This window comes from Thamnophis elegans, chromosome 1, assembly GCF_009769535.1.
Source record: "Thamnophis elegans isolate rThaEle1 chromosome 1, rThaEle1.pri, whole genome shotgun sequence".
Classification (NCBI taxonomy): Eukaryota; Metazoa; Chordata; class Lepidosauria; order Squamata; family Colubridae; genus Thamnophis; species Thamnophis elegans.
This window is the reverse complement of record NC_045541.1, coordinates 66,214,141-66,240,776: the sequence shown is the minus strand read 5'-3', so window position 1 is coordinate 66,240,776 and position 26,636 is coordinate 66,214,141. Positions and strand designations below refer to the sequence as shown.

At 37.8% G+C, this 26,636-nt stretch overlaps 1 protein-coding gene across 1 annotated transcript in view; it reads left to right on the top strand.

Annotated features, from left to right (window-relative positions):
- Positions 1–2,190: 2,190 nt before the first annotated feature.
- Positions 2,191–26,636, top strand: part of SPTB (spectrin beta, erythrocytic) — a 128,053-nt gene continuing 103,607 nt past the window's right edge. Inside the window, 3 exon segments of the mRNA XM_032211920.1 lie at positions 2,191–2,387; positions 11,241–11,311; positions 16,570–16,656. The gene's annotated coding sequence lies outside the window, so the exon portion shown is untranslated.

The window sequence follows — 26,636 nt, the reverse complement described above, 5'->3', positions numbered from 1 at the left end:
GCTGTTCCAAATAGCCCCAAGAAGGGCATCCTGTAATAATCCAGTCTAGATGTACTAAGGAAGCATGCAGATCTGAGCCAACAGATAAAAAGCTGAATCCAGAAACACTTGCATTCTAAAAACTAGATTTACAGGAAAGTTGAAGAATGCCTTTAACCAAAACAGTCTGAAATTCTATTTCAAATCCATCTGCTTGCCAGACAGGCATACCTCTATCCTGTCTGGATAATTTTATTAATTCACATCCAATTCAGAGTGGAGTAACAGATTCCCTGTTGGTAGATGAAAAAGTAAAAGTGTGTCATCTATGTTTATTGATTTGATTGATAACATACAATAAATGTATGTTTATTTATTTGATTGATACTCATACTCAATATGAGTATATGAAAGACATAATATTTCAAACCTGATAAGGCTTCTGAGTGGTTTTTTTGGTATTGAATAACTTGAGAAGTGAAAAAAAATCTGAAAAACATTTTAAGTGTCCAAATAACATCTTGGAATAGAAAATAGTAATTCTGAGTCTGGTGAAGGTTTTTTTCCCATTATTATTTCTGCATATGAATCATCTCTCATTATTTTGGTACAAAATGATACAATCTAGAATACCATGGTATAATACCATGGAAATTTATTTTGGAGTTGTCCTTCTCCCAATAGTTATCCTGAGTGTGGATTTTTAAAAAATTGTATCTGAGCAAACACTGGTTATGCATAGAAATCCCTTTTTTATATCATCCATGAAGAGGTTTTAAGTTCAATTACATCATCCTAGGAATTGGCCTTAAAAATAAACCTAAGAGGAGATTGAAATTTCTACTGATTTTTAGCAATATCTTTTTGCAAGTGATAGCAGGTAAGCAACTTTCTTCAAATCCAGCTCAGGGGGAAAAAAAGAGTTATTGTAAACACTGGACCCTCTGCAGTCAGGATCAGGAAGCAAACTCATTTTCCCCCTTCCCGGAAAGCTGCCCATTTGCAGCAGTTTGCGTTGAATAACCCCCACTCCCCGTCTCCCTTCGCTGTGGAGAATTAGCCCTGTAATAGTCTCCAGTGTTCCTGTATTCCTCAGCAGAAAAGCTAGTACAGTAGGCCTGCAGCACTCGGTCTATATACTACCAATGAGGAGGACATCCTCTTCTTTGCTTTGCATTTTTAGACGTTTAAGCAGAATGGATTTTTAAACGAAGGTGATCCCCCCCCTTCAAATACGGGGGGGGGGCACTGTAGCAAATGAGAGCGCAGCTTCACCCTCCCTCCCTTGTCTAGGACGTCAAGGAAGGGGCGAAGTACAAGTTGGTGCCGGTGACGATGGGCGCCGCCGCGCGGTTTAAATCAAAAGAGGCGTCAAGCTATTCCCTTCGCGCGAGGAAAAAGCGGGAAATAAAAGAGCGAAATCCTTTCCCGTTGACGTCTAGCCCAGGACAGCGGGTGGGTGAAGCGGGGACAAGGGCAGTCATGTCACAGGCAGCTTATTTTTGAAGCGCGGGGCTATTTGCAGAGGTTTTTCTCACGAGCTGCCCGGAAGACGCGGGAACTCGAACCCCACCGCCAGCCCCTCACATTGCAGCCCCGAAGGTTGGCGGGCAGCTCAAGCGCGCGAGCTACGGGAAGGCGGACACCTTCCCGTCAGTCGCTAACGGAGCGGCGCTCCTCGGCGCGAGAGGCGGGTGCCAAGCTCTGCGTTCTCCCCACCCTCCCTCCCCTCCTCTAGTCCGGACAACAACCGTGTGGTAGAGCAGCCGTCGGCGTGGTTTCAAAATCCTCAAGTTGCCCTACCACGATCCTCCTCCTGCCGCCTCGGTGAACGAGGGAGCTCCGCGTTGCCCGTGAGGGGCCAGCCAGCGCGCCTTCCCCTTCGCCACCCAACCTCCCTCGCTGCCCTATTCCATTTAGGGCTGTGGCTCCCGCAGTTTAAACCGCGGTTTGTTTGTTTGTTTTCCTCCTCCCACCCCCCGGGGGGCATTTACTCGAGGCAGGAGCTCGAGAGATCAGGCGCCGCTTTAAACTGGGTGTGGCCCGGTTGTTGCCTCTCGACTGCCGGGCATCGTTTGCAGCAGGTAGCGGCGGCGATTGCTGCGCCGGGCATCGCCAGGTGCCGCTGCTGGCGCTGGCCTGGGGGGGCCGCTGTGCTGCATTGCAGGGCAGGCGCTTCCTCCTCCTCCTCCTCCTTTCCCTCCCCCGGAGGGATACGGCTATCTGGGCCGGGCAGCCGAGCTGTCCCCGAGCAGGAATGTCCCTGCTCGCCCAGATAATGTTATTTATACCACCGGCTGGAAGGGCGGGTCCACTCATCGCTCCCAGGACCACCCCGGCCCTCCTGGGGCTCAGTCTCGCCGCTGCTCTGCTATCCCTGCTGCCTCTCCTCTTGCTACTCTAGACAGGTAAGTTGGCAAAAGCTGACCCAGAAAAGGAGCGCTGCTGGACACCTGCGAGAGGGAGTCTTTCAGGTGGCAAGAAGCGCCTCGGCCGGGTGGAGAGTTGGCTTTTCTGAGACTCTTGTTTTGGTGATGGTGGTGGTGGTGGCGCAGGCATCCCTCTCGCCCCCCAGCAGGCTGGGGCAGCCTATTTATAGCAGCGCGCTTGCGTTAGAGGAGAAACACGGCGGGCTAGATAAGATTGTCCGTTCCGAATTCTCTCTCCGAAGAGAGGCAACCGTGGCATCGGCCCAGGAAGGAGGGGAAAAAAGAGTCGGAAGATTCTCGGCTGCTGATTACGTTTGAGGGAAAAGGGTAGAGAGTGAGACTGAGAAAGAGAGAGTTGAGAGATTGAAAAGAAGGCAAAGTTATGAGTTCGTGTGAATCTGCCTCTTGCGAGCTCGAGGGACCGACTGGGCGCATTGCTGGACTATCTGTAAGTTGAGTTCTCAGAAAAGAAACACAGTTAATTTGTATCTTAGTTAGCCTTTTCTAAACTCTTGCCTGCACCTTTGTCCAGATACTGCATTAGTGGACGGTAAGGTATATAAGGATCGATTATACTTGCAAGAGAGTTTGCCTGTTTAAATTCAACGTGTATTCTTGCTTTTTTTAAAAAGACAAAACTCAGCATCTTGGCCTTGTGTTATGTTTACCTGTAGGGGAATACATTCTGTCAGAAAGCTCTATTGTTTTTTTCCTACTATCTCTTGGATTTATCTTTTATACAATTGCTCCTGGAGTCTATGATCAGTTATGTCAGTGCATATCTGAAATATGGAAAGCAGGTATGTAGATGATGCAATCTCTCTTTTTCTTTTGCCTATTTGTAATATTTCATTCATGATCTTCAGCAGTGGAATGTCTCATATCTTTGGGCAATCTCTAGTTATTGTTAAGACCACACGAAAGAAATGTGTGGATAATATTTTGATCTGGTACAAGTGAATGATGAGAACTTTGTGTTATTCAGTTGATGCAAACACAGAGTTTTCTACTGTAACCATTAGTTTATTTGTCAGTTGCTTTCAGGAAAAGTACGTTTACACATGAGATAGGGCACAGAACATCCTGTATCGTTAAGTTAATAGTTACATAAAACATGTTAATATGAACCTGTTTCAATATTCCTGCTGGATTGTGTCTGACTGTGTCTATGTGTGCATACAGTCTGATTACTTTTGTCTACACAGTATATTGAAATTATTTATTGAATGTGTCAATTTTACGTTTTGTTTATTAGATTTCTGTTTCATTGTGTTAGTTTGTTTTTACAATATGAATATCTAAAATAAACAAACGAATATCACATTACTCCCTCTTTCCTTCTGAACACTGTTATTTAAAATAGATAGGATCTAAGCTAAATACAGTACAGTAATTATACTGTACTGTATTTCATGACTAATTCATTTTTTATATTTATTATTACCTGTCAGCATGATAATAAATGATGATTCTTTCAAAAGGTTTAAACTGAAATTTTCCTTTGGATCGAGTCAAACTAAACTGAAGGTATAAAGACCTGCCTAAAACATGTTTCTTCTCAATATATTGAGAAGACGACAGAAACATAGATATGAGGTGTGTTTTTAGAAATCTTGCTATGCCAATTATGTCATTTACCTTTAACAGGAGATTGCAATGAATATTTGTGCCTGTTAGGCTGTGTTTTTGTTGCTTTTCAGTTTTTCTTGATACAAGCCATCTATATATGATAGCCTTAAAAATCATATTCTCAGGGGTTGTTTTTCTTTGTTCTTTGATGTAGTATCTCAGCAACATCTTTAAAATTTACTGATGGTACCTAGACCATCTTACACTTCTAAGCTCTGTCTACACAATAAATTCCAAGATCTACTTTTAATTCCATCTGTCTTGCACAAGCTAGATGAAAAATTCGCTTTGTGTCTTTCATTCATGTTTCTGTTAATTGATCGATATGGAAAATTATTGTTCTTAATCAAAGATTCTGAAACACAATTACTGTACTCTGTGCAATAGGGGATACTATCTTATATAGAGTTAGATGGTTGGTTCAGATAACCCAGTTATTCCCAATATTGATAATGAGACTTGGAGGCTGTTTTCTAAACAGAATTGAGGTGCAAGCTGGTCTACCTTCTTAGATAGGACACAAAAATAATGAAGCTAACTTCTTTAAAATACTTACTTATAAGATTTACTTTTGAAAACAAGAGTGCATTGGGATTTTTCTGTATCACCTTAATCTTTTTCTTGCCCTTATTAATCAGAACATAGAATATCTGATTTAGTGAATGTTTGTTTCTAATCCCAATTAATATTTGAGAGTTTAGACACCAGATATAGAACCTGAGGCTTTCTACATCCAAAGGATGTATTCAGTCATTGATCTATCCTTATGTCATATTAACATATTTCATAATCCCAGTAAATTTGAGGCATATTAGGAGATGGGCAATTACAATGTGTTGTATCTTCCAATAATGTTGCTGTGACTGAGAACAGTTTTGGCAGATGTGCAAGATTCAATTTCATTCTTACTGACATTTTCAGTGGAAGGAGTTCTTGATTTTAAGAACTGAGATAGAACCAAGATGGTTTATACATGCCATACTACTTCTTCAAATAGGAGAAGATACCTTGTATTCTTAAATAAAAAAGTATAATTGGGTAGGATAAGTAAGAATCATGTTTGCTTAAAGTTCGTTTATTTTTTTCTCTTGCAGAATATAGGGAGTCACTTTGAACTAGGTACATAGAGTATACTATACATATTCATATATTACTCTGTGGTTTGCCAAAATTTCAGGCTAATTTGTAATCTAATAACTCTTAAGTAGTCATGTCAGGAAATGAACTCTGTGAGTTTCTACATGTAAACCATTTTCTGTCCATTATAATATTCTTCTTTCTGCATTTAAATTATTTAGGGCACATACAGGTAATTCTTGACTTACAACAGTTTATTTAGTGACCATTCAAAGTTACAATGGCACTGAGAAAAATGACTTGGCATTGCTTTTCACACTTATGACCATTGTAGCATCTTCATGGTTACATGATCAAAATTCAGACACTTGAAAACTGGCTCATATTTATGACATTTGCTGTGTCCCAGGGTCATGTGATTATCTTTTGCAACCTTCTGACAAAGTCAATGGGGAAGCCAGATTCACTTAACAACTACGTTTGTTACTAATTTAACAATTATGGCCAGAAAGGTTGTAAAATGGGGCAAAATTCACTTAGCATCTATTTCACTTAACAATAGAAAGTTTGGGCTCAATTGTGATTGTAAGTTGAGGACTACTTAGGTATTGAAATCAGATTAAAACCATATTTTGCATCTCTTATAGGTTGTGCTACAAAATATTTTAGCCTTAAACTCTCATACAAATTAAAGGACAATATTCTTTTCTGAGCATAGACTATAGTTAGCATGCAATCTGATGCAGTATACAGTATTTCAAACATAGTTGTGATTGAATTTATTCTATTTTATGTGAAAACATGAAGTTACATTTCTAAAACCAAGATATTTAAAGATATGCACTTGCTTTCCTTTGATTTTGTTATGGGTAAATTTGTGTTTTATTAATTGGGAAAATATGCATATTTCTTTGCATAATATAGTAGCTTTCAATAGCATGATATTTGAAATATTGTTTTTATAATTAGCATAGCAGATTCACTAATTAGAAAGTAAGTTTGTTGTATGGATGAATTTTGAAGATTTGGTAACTAGTGAATTCAACTCTAGGAACTAATACATATGTGATCTGGACCTTAATTTTACTGACAGTGCCATTGTTTTCACAGGTGGGCTTTTCCTTTTGTTTTTTTTTTTTAATTTTTACTACCATTTCATTTCGAAGGCATCACTTATGAAAATTAATAAAAGAACAGGCAGATCACTTTTTCAAAAGTTAATTCTAATACAGCATTCTTAATTCAATTGAGAATTATGAAAATTGCACTTTTCCAAGAATTTTGGAGAATATCAGGTTGAGGAAAGTAGTTTTACAATGGTGGGAAATGCAATCTTCTGTTGAAGAATCAGATGTAGAAAAATTAATCTGCTCAGGTTATCATTTTTTCTTCTAAAAATTGGATTACAGATGTGGCTCAGATATTTATTTTCCCCAACTAATCCAATATCTGAAATTTCTGTGCAATGTTTTGTGGACCATGAAGTGTGGGCTATATTTTACTGAAAATGTGATATCTATATTGGCTAAAATGAGAACAAGCAAATACAGTTCCTGTTTTTAAAGAAGAGTGTACAGGAATTGTTATATTGTTGCTTTGTTTAAAGATCAAATTCTTCACTGGATATAAGAACTGGCATTATAAAACAATGTGGAAGCTGACCACAGGAAGCAATAGCTAAAGTAGAGAGAGAATAAACAATAGTGGGGAGAAAGCATTGCAGAGGATTCATGCTTTAAGCTTAAGGTTCTAAAATCTTAACGCACCTACAAATCTTCACATTGGTGAACTCTGGCAATGACATGGATCACAGTGTTAGAGAAGATTTTCTGGTCTGATATAATATTAAGGTACTGGATTTGGACAGGGGGACTCAAATTTAAGTCCAAATTGACCTCACTAGATTACTTTGATTTAAATCTCTCCCATAAGGTTATTTCTAGGATAAAATAGAGGAGCTTTCAGAGGAAAAGTAGGATATAAATTAAACCAATTTTCAAAAGAAAATGAAAATACCCTGAAACTGTCTTGTGAAAAAACAAGAAGCTATTGTTTATTTACTGTTTTTAATTAATTGCCCAACTAGCTGCTGTCCCAATTAGCATATTAAATATTCTACTATAACTCATCTTCAAAAAGAAAGCATAGCAAGTATATTAACATAGAACATAATGAGTATTTTAACAAAATACAAAGGCTATTTCTAATTGATTTGATTTAATTGATTCTGTATTGCATAATTGTGGTACTGCGTTCTTACAATTTTATAGAAGGGCCTGATGATAGTTTTCCAACTGTACCCCTTCAATGTCTTTTTTCATTTTTTTCCTGTTTCTTGTTTTTATTTTGTGTGTATAATATTATTTCTTAAATAGTACAAATAATATAAGTAGATTAACTGTTGAGTTAAATATTGAGTTGAACTGAGTTAGGGATTGTAAGGACAAATGCTTGATTTCTTCATTTGTCTGAAGTAATTATTTGGAGCCAACATCACTTTAGTCACAAGCTATTCCCTTTATCTGTACAGGAAGTTCTTAGATTACAACTCATTCAACAACTATATAAAGTTATGACAGTGTTGAATGAATGATACTTAAGACTGACTTTGAATATATTTTAATTTTTGGCTCTTTGCACAATTAGAGTGCATAAAAATGGTTGCCCAATGTACTAAGCTTCCACCTTTTGCTAATCAAATATACTTTACTCTCCAAATGTGATTTGCCAAACACATGACAACAATTTCCCCCTCTTTCCTCTTCTCATTTTTCTATATGTTCAAACAAAAATAGATGGCAATTGTCTCTGGGAATAATTAATATAGTCTTGTGTTTGGCTTGATAATCATTAATCATGCATACCTGCAGATTTTATATGAGATTTGACAAAATAATTAGCATGAAAAAAATAATAGTTTTCTTCTGTAAGCAACAATAACATGCCAAAATTGAGACATCTCTGATCAAACTGCAAATTTTAATGAATTCCTAAACATGGCATCTTATACAAATTTGAATGCATATTTATTGTATGAGTGCATATTTATTATTTATATAACATAAATAATGAATATTAGAGGTGCAGAAGTTTGGATACTATTCCAATTATTACAGTGTTGTTTTGAAAACCTTAAAGGTGTTAGTAAGGCTCAAAAAGATAATTAAGTAGAGTTATTCACGAGAGAGGTTGGGAATTGCCCAACCAGGCATAGAGGATGGATCAGGTGGGAAATTAGCTTTGAGTCATTGTGTAGCCACAAGAAATCCAGCCATAAGAACGCCTCCCTGCTAACCTCCATGGAACTTTATCTCTCTGTTTCCAAGGGAAAGCAAGCAGCCTTGGAGTTTCTTGTACTATAAGCAGAGTACAATAAAGTAGTTAGCTTGAACTGTACCCATGTGGATTTGATCACTTATGTCTGACAAGAACACAATTTTTCCAGTGAACAACTATTCTAACCTTTCTAATTTCTTGAATTGTGATTGTTCAGTTTTGTTTCAAATAATCATACCAAATGACTGAACATTAGAAAATAGAAATACCGTCATTCATTATTTCAAAGTAGGAGAAGGCTATAAATGTTTCTAGTTAGCGGTTTCAATATGAAAAATAGTATGGAAGTTAGAGAGAAAGAGCTACTGCATGCCACCTCTGGCATGCGTGCCATAGGTTCGACATCACGGTCCTATATCATTTCAGACAAATCTCTTCTTAAAAACCTTCAGTGATGGAGCTGACACAACTTCTGAAGGCAAACTGTTACACTGATTCATTGTTCTAACAGGAAATTTCTTCTTATTTCTAGCTTGGTTTTCTCCTCAATTAGTTTCCATCCTTTACTTCTTGTTCTGCCATCATGTGCATTGGAGAACAGGTAGATCCCCTCTTCTTTGTGGTAGCCCCTTAGATAGTCAAACACTGTCATATTCTCACTCCCATTTCTTCTTTTCATTAAACTGTTGGGAGTCAAGGCAAGATCTGGAAAACCAAGAAAAATCTTTGTGAGTAGTGTTGTCCAAACTAATCAGATCTACAAAACAAAAATCCACAAATCACTGAAAATACTTTCAGAAAAGTTTAGCTGACACTGGGATAATGATCCACAAGCCCACAACAGAGTGTTGCATTGTTGCTTACACAACAATGTTGCACATATGAGAGTTGTGAAAAGGAAACCTTTTCTCCGATCTCATTGTAAAAGTTAGTCATCTATAGTTAAAATAATCCTAATTTAACATTCATTTATTTAGTGATCAAAGTTATAATGGTAATGAACAAACATATTTTGTTCATGTGAATAAAATTCATTCACTTGGCAACTAGCTTGCACTTATGACTGGTTGAAGCATGTCCCCTCCCCCAGACTTTTCTTGCTCACATATTCCTTCATGTCTCAGTCATGTCCTCCTTCCGCCTTCACCTCCATGCATCGCACCCTTCTTCCACCCTTGGTTTGCATGCACCATGTCTTCATTCCTCCCATCCTTCCTGTGCTCATGTTGTCCCACCATCCTGTGGTACCCCCATTCTCCTTACCTGGGACTCCCACTGTTTCTCACTGCCTGGACTGACATCGATAAGCAATAGTCCCATGATGTTGCAGTTTATGACTGCATTGCTTAGCTAAAGCAATCTTGGTTCCAATTGCCATCATTACTTGAGGACTATCTGCATGCAGAATTAGATCTGAAATATTTTGAAACAAAATGTTTTGGATTGATGAAAATTTGAATTGCTGGCCATTCTGTAGCCATACAAAATACATTTGGAGAAAAAAAAAGATGAAACATTTGAAGAAGAGAACCATTGCCAACCATTTTAGGATTGCTTGGCATCCAGGGCACAGGAAAGATAGAGGAAATGAATGTGCTAAAATCAGTGAAAAAATTAAAGCGGAGTGAGATTAGATATTTCAGCAAGGTAGCTATCTAAAATATTCACCCAAATCAAACATGTAGTACTTATGGTTAATAAAATGTTAAAAGGTTTTGGAATGGTTTTCACAGTTTCTGGATTTGATTATATTGAAATTATGTGAGGAAATCTCAAATAGTTCAACTCAGGGAAGAAGTTCTAAGAATATTTCTAAACTAGAAAGAGTCCTAGAAGGGAAAATGGGGGGGAAATCCAAAGCAAAAATAGAAAGACCGTTAGCTGGCTACAGGGAATATTTGGAAACTGTTATTTCTGGCAAAGGAGGTGTTACGAAGTACTGACTAAAAAGATGTATATATTTCTGCACCTGCTGTATTCACTGCTTTCTTATTTTGTATCCGTAAACAACTGTATCTTCTTGCAGTTTCTGTAACAATATTATCTGTTGCTGGCTTGCAGGACCTGTTGCAAATTCACCAGAGCCAGGCCACTTCAGGGTGACCCAGGATTTCCTTTATGGCTGCCCAAGTGGTCCTGTGGCACACAACCATACCATATTTTTTCCCAAACCTAGCAATCCCTTACTTTGTTCTGTTATTGTCTCTCAAGATGTGGACGTGGGGATGCAAATCCATCAGCATCAGATGGCTGCACAGAATCTTTAATGCTGTATGGACACAGCTAACAGCACCAAGTGATTGGCAACAAGTAACAATAATTCCACTGTGGAAAAACAAAGGAACAGATAACAATGCACAAGATATTGAGGCATCTCACTCTTGAGCCATATAGGGAAAATATATGACAAGATAATAGAAACAAAGTTAAGAACAGTTATAGAACCATAACTACCGGAAGAACAGATGGGTTTTAGAAAAAATAGAAACTGTACAGGTGCAATTTTTATGCTTAAGCAATAATAGAAAATAATATGGAGTACAATAAGAATCTCCTTGTAGCTTTCGTAGACTAAGAGACATTATTATTTGACAGAGTATACAGGAAAATATTATGGCAAACAATGGCTCAGTATGGGGTAAGTGAACATCTTACTGGATTATGAAAAAGTTTATATAATGATTGCAGAAGTTAGAACAAACCAAGAAAACATCAGAATCCTTTGCAGTAATATCTGGAGTAAACAGGGATGTGTACTATCATCACTATTATTTATCACCTATATTGACAGCATAAGCAAAGCAGCTAAGCCCAGAAATGGAACTAATATCAGTGAATTACTCTTTTCAGACGATCAGGCACTCATAGCACGTACAGCTGAGGAATTGCAACATCTTCTATCCATGAACCAAGAATTCAAGGTAAACAACATGAGTATCAACAAAACAGAAGTAATGGAAATCAGTAGAAAAAAGCACACTTTAAACCTAATAATAGAGGGGATAAGCATAAAACAAGTATTAGAGTTCAAATATCTAGGAACAACACTCACTGAAGATGGAAAAATGGATGATGAGATTAACATATGAAGCAGTAAGGCAAAGTATTGGACTAGCTAGTCCATTCCTACAACATAAGGAAGTTCAGCACAAAGAAGCATCTAATACAAAGCATATGAACCCAATGTTATCAGTGCCAAACATGGACACTTGCAAAAAACATAAACAAAAGTTAGTTTTGAAATGTTTGAGAAAAGCTGCTAGAGTGACCAGAAGGAATAAGATCAGAAATGAGATTATAAGAGAAATAATTGGAAAGAAACTACATATAATATTCTATGTAGGGATTCTATACCATACAAGGCATACAAATAGACAAGAAGACCAAAGAACAGGAGCCAACCCAGAAGATAGAGACATATCAAAGGCATGCTACAACAGCATTGATTAACAGTGATTGAGACTGCCAGAAGAGCAAGAATCAGAACTTTGCATCTCCTGGTCATCTGAAGTGGTAAATGAGGAGGAGGGGAGGGAGGAGGAGGAGGAGAAAGAAGGAGGGCAAGGAGAAGAAGCAGAAGAAATAACTGCTGTACACAATAGTAATATGCATTTAAATTTCCAGAACTTGTGTTTAACTTACCTTGTCCAGATTAGGTAGTATTCATTAAAATATTACATTTTATCGTGGTATGTAAACATTTGCATGCCTTTACAGAATATTTATCCTCATTACCCATTGCAACATTAGAAATATTAATAGAGAGCTAATGAAGTAACTTGACTCATATCACTTCTTCGCCTATTATTATTATTATTATTATTATTATTATTGTACAATTGTATCACAGCGGCCAGTTGTTTCGCCGGATTTGGCATTGGTTACTAGTCGGGCCCCACCCAGGGGCCTAGGACGTCATAACGTATTTTCGTAATATGCGTGCAGATCCAAGCAGTGCGGCTTTTTGCATTTGACTGATGGTGATTTTGTCAATTTTTAACTGTTTTAAATGTAATTCCAGTGCTTATGGAATAGCACCCAGTGTGCCAATTACCACTGGAATTACCACTGCTGGTTTGTGCCATAGTTGTTGAATTTCGATTTTTAAGTCCTGGTATCTTGCGATTTTTTCATGTTCCTTCTCGGCGACCCTGCTATCACCTGGTATTGCGATGTCTATGATTGTGACCTTATTTTTCTCAACCAGTGTGATGTCTGGTGTATTATGCGCCAGTATTTTGTCGGTTTGTATACGGAAATCCCACAAGATCTTGACCATCTGATTTTCGGTGACTTTTTCAGGCTGATGTTCCCACCAGTTTGTTGCTGTTTTAATATTATAATTTTTGCACAAATTCCAATGGATCATTTGTGCTACTGAATTGTGCCGCAATTTATAATCAGTCTGCGCGATTTTTTTACAGCAGCTGAGTATGTGATCAACAGTTTCATCAGCTTCTTTGCAAAGTCTGCATTTGGCATCATCAGAGGATTTTTCGATTTTGGCCTTAATGGCATTTGTGCGGATAGCTTGTTCTTGCGCAGCCAGGATTAGTGACTCTGTTTCTTTCTTTAATGTACCAGTTGTTGTTGTTGTTGTTATTATTATTATTATTATTTTGTGATTGTTGGTCTTCCAAAGATTGCATCACTGAAGCTTGCTAAAATTCATTCATTTAAAGGAACAAAAGTAAACATTGAAAAAAAATCTATTGAACCTCTGATGAATTTATATCCATTTTAAGCTAAAATAAAATCTCCCTGGAATAAAGAGTGAAAAATTCCAACCTCCTTTCTCCAGTGTCATTTCCTTGATACTCCTATTGAACTAATGTCATCCTAGTGAAAGAAAAGTATTGTGGTCTAACCTGAGACCAAATGTTCAAGTTCAACATTCAGTTTTTCCATGAGTAACCTTAGAACACTTGTGTAGAAGAATCAAATGTAATGCGGAAAAACCTTTGTAGCATTGGGATTCAAGTTTATTCATAAATATGAGCAATCAGGCTTCATATTTAGTGTTAACAAATAATTCTGCAGAATCAAAAATCAGGAGCCATATCACAAAATATTGAGTCCTATCCTTTAATCCATACTTTCCTATCCCTTTAAAGGTGTATGCAAGTGTGTGTATGTATGTATGTGAGTAAGCAGATATTTAAATTCAGTGATTTATATCAACAGATTATCATATTATAAACATTGTGTAGCGATATTGGTGTAGCAAATGGGGACCACATGTGCTGAATAAACAATCTCTGAAGTTTCCTCTTTGACACTATTAAAAGTGTAACAAGTCCAAGTTCTTTTTTCTAAAGAATCTGTTAATTAATTATCAATATGTAGCAGTACTTGCTAATATCTAGAAGTGAACAAAATAGTTTTATACTTAAGGTACAGGTTGCAGAGTAGAGAAAACCCATTCTAGATTCACTTAAATGGTAAACATAGATCACTGTATAATGTTTTCCAGAGGAGGGAGGGAGTGGTCACCTGTGGGTATTCTCAAAGCCTGATTGGTCCAAAGACTGAGAGCAAAGCCTTAAATACAGGTGCCTTCTAATCCTGGCCCAGTTTCTCTCAGTCATCTTCCCTCCCATGTTCCCCTGATCAAGCATTTTCTGAAGGGGGCGGCTAATCTCCGGCCTCCCCCCATCCACAGGTTCCCCACGTGGGATCTTCCCCTGATGCTCAGGGCCTTGATGGGGGCCCCATTCGAACCTCTCCTCTCTCGTTCATCTACAATTCTTGCACTGAAGGTGGCTTTCCTGGTGGTGATTACCTCTGCCCGACGTATTTCTGAACTGGGCGCCCTGTCTCCCAGGGACGACCTTTGCCATTTTCACCAGGACAGGGTGGTGCTTCGCCTTGATCCTACCTTCATCCCGAAGGTGAATACTCCCTTTCATAGGGCTCAGGAGATTGTCCTGCCCGACTTTTGCCTGGGTCCGTCCAATGATAGGGAGAGGCTCTGGCATCGGTTGGACGTCGGCCGCGCTCTGTGGATTTACCTCTGGCGGATCCGTAGGTCGGAGGCCTTGTTTGTTTCATTCCAGCCGGGGACGCTGGGTTCTAGGATGTCCTCGGCCACCATCGGCTGTTGGCTGCGTCAGGCCATTGCGGAGGCTTACGGGGCTTCGGGTCATCCGGTCCCGTTGGACATCACGGCCCATTCTACCAGGAGTGCCGCAACCACGGTGGCGTGGGCCACAAGGGCCCCATTTGAGGACATCTGTCGTGCAGCCACTTGGGCTTCTCCGCCGCCTTTCATCTGACATTATCGTCTGGATGCCTTCGCGTCTGTGGACGCGTTGTTTGGTCGGAGGGTCTTGCAGAGGGTGGCGGCTGATGCTCCCCTTGGGTCCTAGTGGTTTCTTGTTCTCCCTCCCTGGGACTATAGCTTGGGTATGTCCCACAGGTGACCACTTCCTCCCCTCCTCTGGAAAAATAACGTTGGTCTTACCTGAACGTGTCTTTTATGAGGACGGGAGGGAGTGGTCACGACCCGCTCTGAGTTGTGTTCCGTTGGGGCCAAGGGGAGGGCCCGGGTGGTCCCGGGGGTTTGGTTGTTTTTTTGTTGTTGTTTCAGTTATACCGTTTGACTTCGAGGAAACTGGGCCAGGATTGGAAGGCACCAGTATTTAAGGCTTTGCTCTCAGTCTTTGGACCAATCAGGCTTTGAGAATACCCACAGGTGACCACTCCTCCCCTCCTCTTAAAAGACACGTTCAGGTAAGACCAACGTTCTTTCTAATTGATATCTAATACTGAAAATGGGTAATTTTTTAATGTCCTATTTCATTTTTATTTCCTTGAATATATCATTGACTATATCATTGCATTGGAAAATCACATGTGGTTATTTGTGAACCATAAAATCAGTTTAAACAGCTAATTTTATGTACATTCTGTAGTGCGTCTTACTTTATTCTGTCTTCTTTTGTAGTCTGCTGTAATAACAACTCTGTAAATCCACCAGTCTTTTTTTTTTAGGGTGCACAAACATTTTCTCAAGGTCAAGATTGTTAACTCTACAAGTAGTTTTTCCAACATATTTGTATCAGAAACCCAGATTCATTGTAGCAGTGCAGTGCAAATCATATTTCTGGTAGCATCTAGATTTTCTCCTAGCCTTTTATCAGCATAAAATCTTTTAACAGTTAATACTTGCATGAATACTTTTAAGTTTTTAAAATTCATTTTATTGTTATTGCTATAATTTACAAAAAGGAAACTTATATGTAGATTGAAAACAACAAAAAGAAAGAACCCACTCACTCTCAAAAAGAGTTTGGGGTTACATAATATTTTTAAGCACAGAAGTTTAAATCCTTCCAAATGTTTAAAATAAAAATAAATAAGCAATAACAAACTTAAATTGAAGCATATATCCTTTGGGATATATGATTTTGGAGTATAATTTAATTAAATAATTTTAGTTATATTTAAAAATGGAAATTAATTATGAAACATTAAATTGTAGTATTTCTGCATTTCCATCTTTGTTGGAATATTTTTAATGCAGATGTGTGCCTTTAAATGCCTGGCAATGCTCCTACAAATCATAATGGAGTAGATTTTGTATAAGGATCTTTTTCTGTCAGACAAACCATCTACTTTCTCTGGGGAAAAGCTCATTTTGCTGGAGAAGCCACGTATAGGCAGTTGTAATGTAGTAGCTACTTGTTTGCCATCACAGAAAACCTTTGATTTTCTCCTTTTCACACCTCTATATTAGAGGAAAGTGCAATCCAGGGGTTATTTTGTCTTTCTATTTCTTATGATTTTTGCCTCTGGAAAACTGTTTGCAAAACTGCAAACATATTGTATGATGCAATTAATACAGGCAACATTAACCTTAAATACTTTGCTAGTTCACCAGAGGCCAACTTAGCATAGTTCAGTATAGGTGGTTCTTAAAGATAAATAAAATAAAAAATAAATTTTACTAGCTACTAGGTATCTTTCATGACCTTTTTCTCCACAAAGACTGCTCACCCAATAATAGGGTGTCTGAGTCTCCTATTCATTTCTAGGTGACACAAATGGGAGCATAGAAGGGAGCATCCTCTATTATGGCTCTGTTTGGTTGGAACAATTTGCCTACTGAGGGGAGGTTGGCACTTTCCCTGAGGATGTTCAGAAAAGATGTCAAATGAATGTGTTTTTTCCCCCACAGAGATTTTGGAGATTGAATAAGAGATACATTGATTTATGATGTTTTCCCCAGTAACTGACAGCAGGTGCTTAGAGTCATCTGATTGAGGTAACATATATTTCTGAGTAATAGATGAATAAAGATTTTGGATGTGAAATATGAAATAAGAAAAATGGAAGCTCTGAATTTTTTGAGTGGATTACGTATGAAAAGGAAGATTTCCAATCCCTGTTTTTGTGTGTGTGTGATATTTATTTTATGTAACTATAATCTGTTTCTAATATAAGATGTATATTGTGTGTGATATCTATTTTATGTAACTATAATCTATTTTTAGTATAAGATGTATGTGGAACAAGACACTGAAGTCTGTATGCCTTTTGGGGATTATTGAAAGTAGTTTAGAATTACAGTGTCCAATTTGGAATTGGTTTGTTCCTGATATTTTTTTAAATTAGTAATTACCAGATTCCAGTATTAGTTTTGTCCAGTTTTAATACATCCCATTGTCTGCTGAATTAGTATTCACCTTGGCTTTATTCTGTCATCAAGCTGTTCCTTTACATGATGAGTTTATACTGACACTTCCTCACATACATAGAGTGTAATATTTATATCATAATCTTAGCTGATGCTAAAACCAACCTTGTTTGAGCATAGATGGACAGAAGACCTCCAGGAAATGTTAAGAATATATTTAAAAAAGCAAGCAATAGCAAATATCTGTATTCCTGTTAAGGAAACTCCTGAATTACTTCATGCTGTTACCAGGATTTATGCTCAAATTGAAGGAAATTTATCTTAAAATGTCACTCAGTCAGTGTTGGAGAAATGTAAAGTCTGAGATAATATAAATAATTGGTAAGGATATGGTCATAATCAGTAAGAATGCTACATTTTTAGCAGCCCAGAAGAGAATTATTTAGGATAATGTAGAGACAATTTTTCTTCTTTAACTTTCGTCTGTATGGATTAATTAACTTTGCTATGCTGCTTCATGTCCATGTCTGTCTCTTAATTTTATATGTAGAGCAGCTTGTCCAAGGCCATCCAACAAGTTGTATGGTTGAACAGAGATTAAAACCACTGTATATTCTATCGACCTGATTGTTTTGTCTTGCCTGTAAAAGTAAGAAAAGAACACAGCGGGATGGTATATTCAAATTGATGGAGTATATGCAGAATGTGATTGTGATGCAAGACAATATACTGAGACAACAAGAAGAGATAGATTATTGACCCAAACAATGTTGCTAGCATTGCAATGGTCAAAAGTAAAGACATTTCTGAATAATAAAATCTTGAAGCTTGATAATTTTTTTTGTTCAGTAAAAAGCTAACTGGGAGCCAAACATGTCGTTCAGGTGTAAATATTGAAACTCAGCTTTGATTTCAGCAATGAAATTCAATAACAGTTGACAAAATATAGAAAATGAATGCTTGAAGGTCTAATGACAAAGTCATAATCCAATAATTTTGTTTGGTTTAATTAGTATTCTTTTTAATTGGTCTTTCTTCCAAGTAAATTGTACAGAATTTCTACCTTGGCTTATATATACATACAGTGTATCCTTTTATCTCATGAATATGCTTGCTTATGGACCAACTGTGTAATTGATTTAATTTGTATATGAAGACTGCATTTGTCTCTGGTAGTTGCAGTAATATCATTATATCTTTATTTTAAAAAAGTTAACAGAACCGAGCGCAAAAAGGGAAAGTTAATAAGAATGTTTACAAAAAATAGAGGAGCATTATTAATTGTGGTAGTAGGGTATTTGGCAGAATTCTACTTGAAAATTTATGGAAAATAAAATGAACAATATCTGGAAAATGCAGCTTGGCTTTATGGTGAGTAGGGGATGTGTAGATTTAAACTACTTTTCAGCAAAAATATTGTACAGAATAAGGAAGATAACTTCAACAGAAATACTTTATTTGGCCAAGTATGATTAGACTCACAAGTTATTTGTCTCAGTGTAACATGCAAGAGCCATTACATAGGCAAAAAGGCTATGCAAGAAATGTATGTCCAAGCAAAAATGACTGCATATAGCATTTCTTGCAATTTTGTCATGTGGAATTAAGGATTGGGTATGTTAACAGAAGCATAAAAATAAACTGATTCAGTGGGGATGATTACTGAAAAATTAAGTATGTATCAGTTGTGGGTTGCTAACCGGTTTACTACCGGTTCGCTTGTGCTTGCATGCACATTTGCGCACACTCACAATACTTCTGCACATGCACAGAAGCGTCTGGGCAAATGGGCAGAGCCTCCCACCACCACCACTACCAGTTCGGCCAAACGGGGGCAAACCGGCAGCAACCCATCTCTGGTATGTATGATAAAATAAGAGATAAGACAAAGAATGAATGATTGCAGAATGAATATGGATTGAATAGAAGATTGATCAGTATGAAAGAAGTACATTGAAGTTTGGCCATGACTGCATTAAGAAACAAATGTATGAAGGAAATTTGGATTGAAATGAAAAGGAAGACTGAGGAAGGCATGGTTGGATGGGATTGAGATCCTCAAGAAAAGCAGAAAAGTTAAGGATCAAAGTATATGAATTAGTATTGAAATGAATTAGGGTATAGTTAAAAAAAACAATTCTTTGCAAAAAAAATAGGGAAATATGAATGGGGATGGTGTAAACTAGATTTAGATTAGATTTCCTTTTCTTCCACATTCAATTTCTTTTACTACTAGCAAAAACTCAGAGTTGTTTGTATTGTTTGTCCCAGAAGGAAAAGGATGCCAGGTTTGTATTTGTGTTTAATTCAGTTTCCTTTTCTTAGAAAATGAATATGTGGCTATACAAATATGCTAAATAAATCCTTTCATGTGTACCAAAAATTGTAGAAATTGTAATATCAATGAGTAATTATAACACTTTGATTCCAAATTGAGAGAATCTGGAGAAAGAATTATACTGGTTGCCAATTATAGTGGCATACAATTATAATTATCAATATAATGGTAAATTGGATTAGCTATGATCAGTGCAAAACATGCTTGTATTTATTTAAATTTTCTATTTTAGTGAGTCAATGTTATGACCTCTATTAATAAAGCAATTGAATCTAGGACTCTCAGTCAAATTATTAGGAAGACTGATCTCACGTACAATGATTTAATATATCATTCTCCAGTAATAGACGAGGAGAATGATTTTTTTCCCTGGGATTTGATTCTTGTTGTGAATCTGGGATTGCTTCATCTGGATGGCTCTTTTAAAGCTACTCTTATTTTTTAAATGTGGAAAAGATAAGTTCTTTTTACATGACCATATCAAAAGGTATTTTTAAATAATATAATTTCTGAACAACTTATTTGATCATTTTGAAAAATAAACCATTAACTTGCAATCTAGATGTTAATAACTTACACACCTATAGCCTTCATAATTATAGCATTGTCTTGAATGGGTTTCATGCATTTTATAATTACTACTGTATTTCTTTAGACATTTTCCAAGGTGAATTATCTGAGGCCTCCCACGATCAACCATCTGGCATAGTTAAAAACAAGAAAGATCAAGCTTGTTTTTATATTTAATTGTCTTTCCCTCTGGACCTCTGTGGGGATTTACAACTGAATATTGGAGAAACATAAACTATACTTATTTAGTGAGAACTTTTCTGATGAGAGATTTTTCTAATAAAATGAGAAATAGAAATTATAGCTTTGTTTTTAACCTGAAAAGTAGAGGAGGGACTATGCTACAGACTTCAATTACAGCTCTGTACAAATTTAATCTCCCCATTTTTGTCGAGGGCCATACTAAAGATCACTGAGTCTTTCATGATCCTTGCTTAACCACCTCAGACCCTATTGAGAACTCTGGTTACTGATCTGTTCTCATGGAACAGATTTATATTTGCAGATTGTTTGCTTCATTAAATCTGTTCCCATGTTTTTATATCTTACTTGGATTGTAAAACCTAAAGAATGTTCACCGTAGCATATTCACTTGAATCTGGGATTGCTTGTTTCTTTCTAGATAGTTCTTATAAAGCTGCTATTATTTTTTTAAATGTTTAAAAGATGCTTTCTCTTTGAAGAATCACAAATGCTCCATTATTTATCTTTCTCATTGGCGATTTAAAAACACAGCTGCCTTGTAATAGGAAAGTTATATGTGTAGTTTCCAAGAAAAAGAATTCCTAGATTACAAATGGTTTGATGCCAAGTAACACAATACAAAATAGCATTTTGGTGAAAGTCTACTTTCCAAGAATTTATGAATTTTAGACACAACAAGCTGTTGTCCTGTTGCTGTCATTAACTTGCGGATTGTGCCAGTTATGATATAAAAGTTACGCTAATCTTAATGAACAATCATAGCAAAATCCACATGGATGCACAATAACCATAAGTTATCCAGCATCTTCGTCTTCTGTGATGTGTCTCCTAAAGATCTCCCTATCTTGGAATTGTCAAAAACAGTGAGAATATTTATAGAATAAGGTAGACTTCAGAATAAGGTAGACTTCAGTGAGAATATTTATAGAATAAGGTAGAAGTAACCCATTTAGTTTCTTAATTCCAAAGGTGCATGTTGGAGAGGTCTCCCCAAAGAGAGATAAGAAGAGGGAGAGTTAAGAGTACATTGTTTTTCAAGGCCCCCTCTGAATGGAGCACCTTGCCTGTGGAGAACCTGATGAATTCCTAAGTTTTCAAGAGAGGAGCAGTTGACAGAACACTTCACTTAAAGCTTTTGACTGTTGTTGAAGAATAGTGTGGCCTCTGTAACACCTAAGTTTGAGAACTGTTTTATTATGTTTGAATTTATATAATTTTTATTTAGGTAGTTTGTATATATTACTATCAGCCATATAGAAGTTCTTTAAATAAATAATATTTAAATCCAGACATAAATAGGCAGGATCCCCATGAGCATTCTTCATATCTAACTATATGTAGGTGAATAAACATCTTTGGAATAACATTGCATTAATTAATATTTTAAACCACAATCCAGGATATGAAAGAAAGAGAAACCAATATATAGTGGTCTCTTAAAGATCTAAAAATGAGGAAAGAAAAATATGGTAGATTTGCTGAATTAATCAACTGATAGAAACTGGCTATTAGAATCTCTGTACATAAAATTAAGGGATGTGGTGGCTCAGTGACTAAGACACTGAGTTTGTCGATCAGAAAGGTCAGTGGTTCAAATCCCTAGTGCCGCATAATGGAGTGAGCTCCTGTTACTTGCCCCAGCTTCTGCCAACCTACCAGTTCAAAAGCATGTAAAAATGCAAGTAGAAAAATAGGAACCACCTTTGGTGGGAAGGTAACAGCGTTCCATGCGCCTTTAGCGTTTAGTCATGCCGGCTACATGACCACGGAGACGTCTTCAGACAGTGCTGGCTCTTCGGTTTTGAAACGGAGCTGAGCACCACCCCGTAGTGTTGAGAACAACTAGCACATATATGCAAGGAAAACTTTTACCTTTACACAAAATTAAATTTAATAGTATATTTTGGAACATAAAAGGGGGAGAGAATGGATAAGATGGGTGGACAGGTACAAGTTGTAGTCCCTGTCCTTGAAAAAGAGACAATTTACTTCACATATAGGCCAGTCTGCAAATATGTCAATATTATCATAATTGATTTATATTTAATATTAAGTAATATTTAATATTCAAACTTTATGTTCATCAAGAAAATCTAATGAATTGAAAGATCTGCACTAATTAAACATTCCTGCGTCTTTTGTTGTTGGGTGTTTGCATTTTGTCTGTGCTACATAATATATTTCCTTTTGCTATGTGGTAAACATAAAAAAGTGGGGGCCCACAGTGGCCTAGTGGTTAAGGCTCTGGGTTTGTCAATTGGAAGTTTGGCAGTTCGAGATCCAAGTACCACGTGGTGGGTGAGCTCCTGTTCTTGCGCCAGCTGCTGCCAACCTAGCAGTTTGAAAGCATGCAAATGCAAATAGATAAATAGGTATGACTTCGGTGGGAACAGCGTTCCATGCCTTGACATGTAGCCATGCCAGCCACAAGAGCACAGAAGTGCTTTGGACAATGCTAGCTCCCTCAGCTAGGAATGGAGATGAGCATCACCCCTAGAGTCAGTCATGACAGGACAGGGAAAACCTTTACCTTTTTACCTTTAAACTTACGAACACTTCATGAATTGGTATAATAAATTTTTAGATATGTTCTGTCTCACATAACAAACTGATTTCCACACAGTGTTTGTTAAATATTATTTGAAATGTAATGATAACAACAATGCCAAAACATTTTCAAAGACACTTCTTAACCGAATTGTATTGTTTTGAAAAATATTTAAGAGACAAATCAGGTAGGTAAGATTCTATTAAGCATCCCAAATAGCATCGGTGATTTTTAATTTGTAATTAGCAAGTACAGAGGCCTCAATCTATATAAGAATCAGCATTCTGGCCTTTTGCAAATGCTGGTCTGTTTATACTTGCCTTATATATTGTTGTTCCAGGCAATCTATTAGTAACTGAGCAGATAATGAAAAACCAGGTCTGTTGAATATATGCAGAAGTGTTAGAAATGGGCAACCTGCCAAAACTCTGGCATAGCTCTAGAAATTACTAGACAATGTTCTGTGCATTCTTGGAATCAGTATGTTTGGAAGAAAATACACAAATGATTTCTCTAAAGAATTGGAGGTGAAGATAAACAATCTGGCTGTTTAAAAATGTACTTATCTTTAAATTGCACCCTTTTATGTATGGTATCTGAGAAAAATGGACAAGAACTTCTAAAATATTACGTCAGTGTCCTTGCCTTCACTCTGTTTCATGTGGAGCTGAAGGACATGATTAGGCTGGGACCAGTGGTGGGTTACTACCGGTACGCTCCGGTACGGGTGTAATCAGTGACGTGCGGTGAAGTTTATGGCTGGTGAGGCAGTCCTCTCTCCCGGCACCCCACTGATTACAGTGCTTTCTTTCGCCGTAGCAGAGCTCAGGCGGGCGAAAGGAAGCGCTTTACTCAGTGGGATGCCGGGGAAGAGGAGAGAATGCCTGAGCATTCTCTCCTCTCTCCCGGCACCCCACTGATTAAAGCACTTTCTTTCGCCCACAGCAGAGCTTTCAAGAGGCAAAAGCTGCCCTGACGCCCCGGCGCTATGTCCGACATAAAAAGCCCAAAAGCCCTGTCGCTGTGTCTGACATAAAAAGTGCCAGCCCGCGCTCCAGCAGAGGTGGGTAAAACACACACACACACGCACACAAATTACTTACAATAATACAATTACTTACAAATTACATTAATTTTGAATTCCTTCCCCTCCCTCCAACCCACATACCTTTTTCAGCTGTTTCACAGAGGATTTCAACTCTGCTCTTGTCTGCCATGATGAAAATGTAAAAATATGAAAGGAAAAAGGCAAGAGCTGCTGAGGTCAGGCTGGGTTAGCTGCTGCCAGAGTCCCCAATGGATGACTCTGTAGAGGGCACTTTTTTAGAGGCTTTTTTAAACAGTTAAGCACTAAGCAGAGTCATCCACTGTGACTCTGGCAGCAACTACCTCAGCCTTTTTCCTTTTACATTTTCTTTTCTTTTCATGATGACAGTGGTGAGACCCTGCCTCCCCTGACTGCACGTCACTGGGTGTAATGGTGCCTGCCAGGAGCACTGGGTACCATTCCGGTACGGTGTTCTGGAGGGCCCACCCGTCGTCCTTACCTGTATTTGAACTCTTTGGGGGTTCCGCACATTGAACGTAGGGCACCTGTGCAACGCTCCGCTGAGCAGCTGGAGCATCGCGGAGGTGTCATAGAGCATCGCAGGAGATAAAGACGCATACGCATGCTGCACGTATGTGTGCGCATGCTGCACGCGTTCATGTGGAGGACGCTGGGCCCCGTTGCACCGTACCAGTTGCACTGGGATCCAGAACCCCACCTGGCTGGGATATGTATACCTGCTAACCTGTCAGTAAGAGTTACAAGATTAAATTTATGAATACAGCACAGGGTTTTGAACATCTGTGGTTTATTTGAATTTCATTTCTCCGGATTAGAACTGCTTAAAAAACAAAGGAAAAATTTAACTCACTCACTCATTTACTTACGTCCTATGTTTTTTCTGTTTTTTTTTCTAAAAAACAACTGTACAGGGCGGGGCATAACCTTTTCCTAGGGGGTCACAGCAACACTTGTAATAACAACACAAATAATTCATACACCATTCGAAAGCCCATCAAAAACTGAGTTTATTGACACGATTTAATAGTCAGTATGACCACCATTAGCCCTTCGAACAGCATTCAAACGAGGTGGATAAGAACACAACAAATCTTCAAACAGTTCCATTCGATTTTCCAGATTTTTCAACACAGTTTCCAAATTCATTCTCAAAGTTTCAACCGAATATCGATTTTGACCTTGCTCCTGAATCATCAGAGCTTCCACTTCATCCTTAATTATGGCCCCAATGTTCTCTGCCGGATTGAGATCTGGCGAATTTCCCGGCCAGACGTCATTGCCCCAAAATTCGACATTGTTTTCCTTTAACAATTGCTGAGTCGCATTTGCACGCATGCAAGGAGCTTTGTCATGAAGAAAGACAGCCTCACCAACCACCAAGACATTGTCTGGATCACTGAGAAATGGAATGACATTCTCCAATAAAATTTTCTCACGGAAATAACTGCCATCCAGGATTCCCCTTTATCCTTCAAAACCCAATGCAGTTTCTTGGCTGTGAAAATGACGAAAATCCCGATGCAAGTCGGATTGCGAACGATTTGTCGATATCGTTCATGTTTGGCGATGTCGTCGACGTCTTTAGCCCAAATTCGATCGTTCTGGAAATTCGGTTTTCGAATGGCATAAACGAAGAATTCGTCAGATGGCGCCAAATGAAGAAAATCTTCCTCGGTCCATTCAGACAACCAATCGCACAACCAAAGCCGATCTTGAACGTGTGTTTGAGTTTTCAATGGTTTGCAAATGACGTGGAATGGCTTCAAACCTTCTCGTTCTCAATATCGGCCGATTGTCCTTTGATCAACTCGTTTTCCACGAATTTGAAGGATTTCTTGGGCCACTTTTCGGTTTCCTTTTCGTTGTTGCGACTGCCAGTTGCAATGATGGCTTTGCTTTCTTGGGACAGTTGCAGAGGACGCCCTTCTCCAAATTTTGTGAAACATCTTGGGCTGTTTTGTTCCAATTATCAGTAACCCAATCCGGATGACGTTTCAATTTGTTTGCAATCCATTTTCGATTGATAAACGTCGCTCCAGCATCGCGAGCCTCTCGAAAGGCAATGCATTTTATTCTGTCAATGATCCTTTGTTCTTCCGAATCGAATTTTCCAGCCATTCTTAAAGCAAATTTAACATTTAATAGCTCATTTCAATTCAGTTTTTTATGGGCTTTAAAATGAGGTGTCGCGGAAGTTGTAAACTGCTGTCGATCTTGCTGTGACCCCCTAGGAAAAGGTTATGCCCCGCCCTGTACTTGGATTTTGAATGCATGATGTTTTCTAAATAGTGGTGTTTGACTAGGATGACAGTGTAATCATTTTAACTCTTGCGATAACGTTATCCACTAACATGTACACAGACATGATAGCAGTACTTTCTAATATGCAGCATCTGCAAGAAAGCAAGCAAGCTCAGAGAGCACCAAAGACTCCTCATTTCAGCCCTGAGCTACAAATATTCTCCTTTATTGTTACAGTATAATATAACACTTACTTTTATACCTTTATATTATAGCATATTAATTAACAGAAGTAAAAGTATATACACAACAGGATTTAAAATGTAAATTAATTTCATCCTTTATGATCATAACGAAAAAGAAAGGAAAAGAGGCTCAAGAAATAATGTTAAAAACAGAACAATTCCAAAATTTACCACATTGCTTTAAAAGTCTTTTTCTTATCTCTTTTATTTAAAAAAAGTAATTCAAATACTGACAAACAACACCAGTGAACCATTAGTGCATATAAGATGCAAATCTCTTCTTCCACTATTCTTTTATAATTCTTTTGGCTAGCCCCCATGTCAAAAAAATCCACAAATCTCAATATCTTGATAGATTACATTAGGGATAATGCCAGGAAAAAAATACATGTG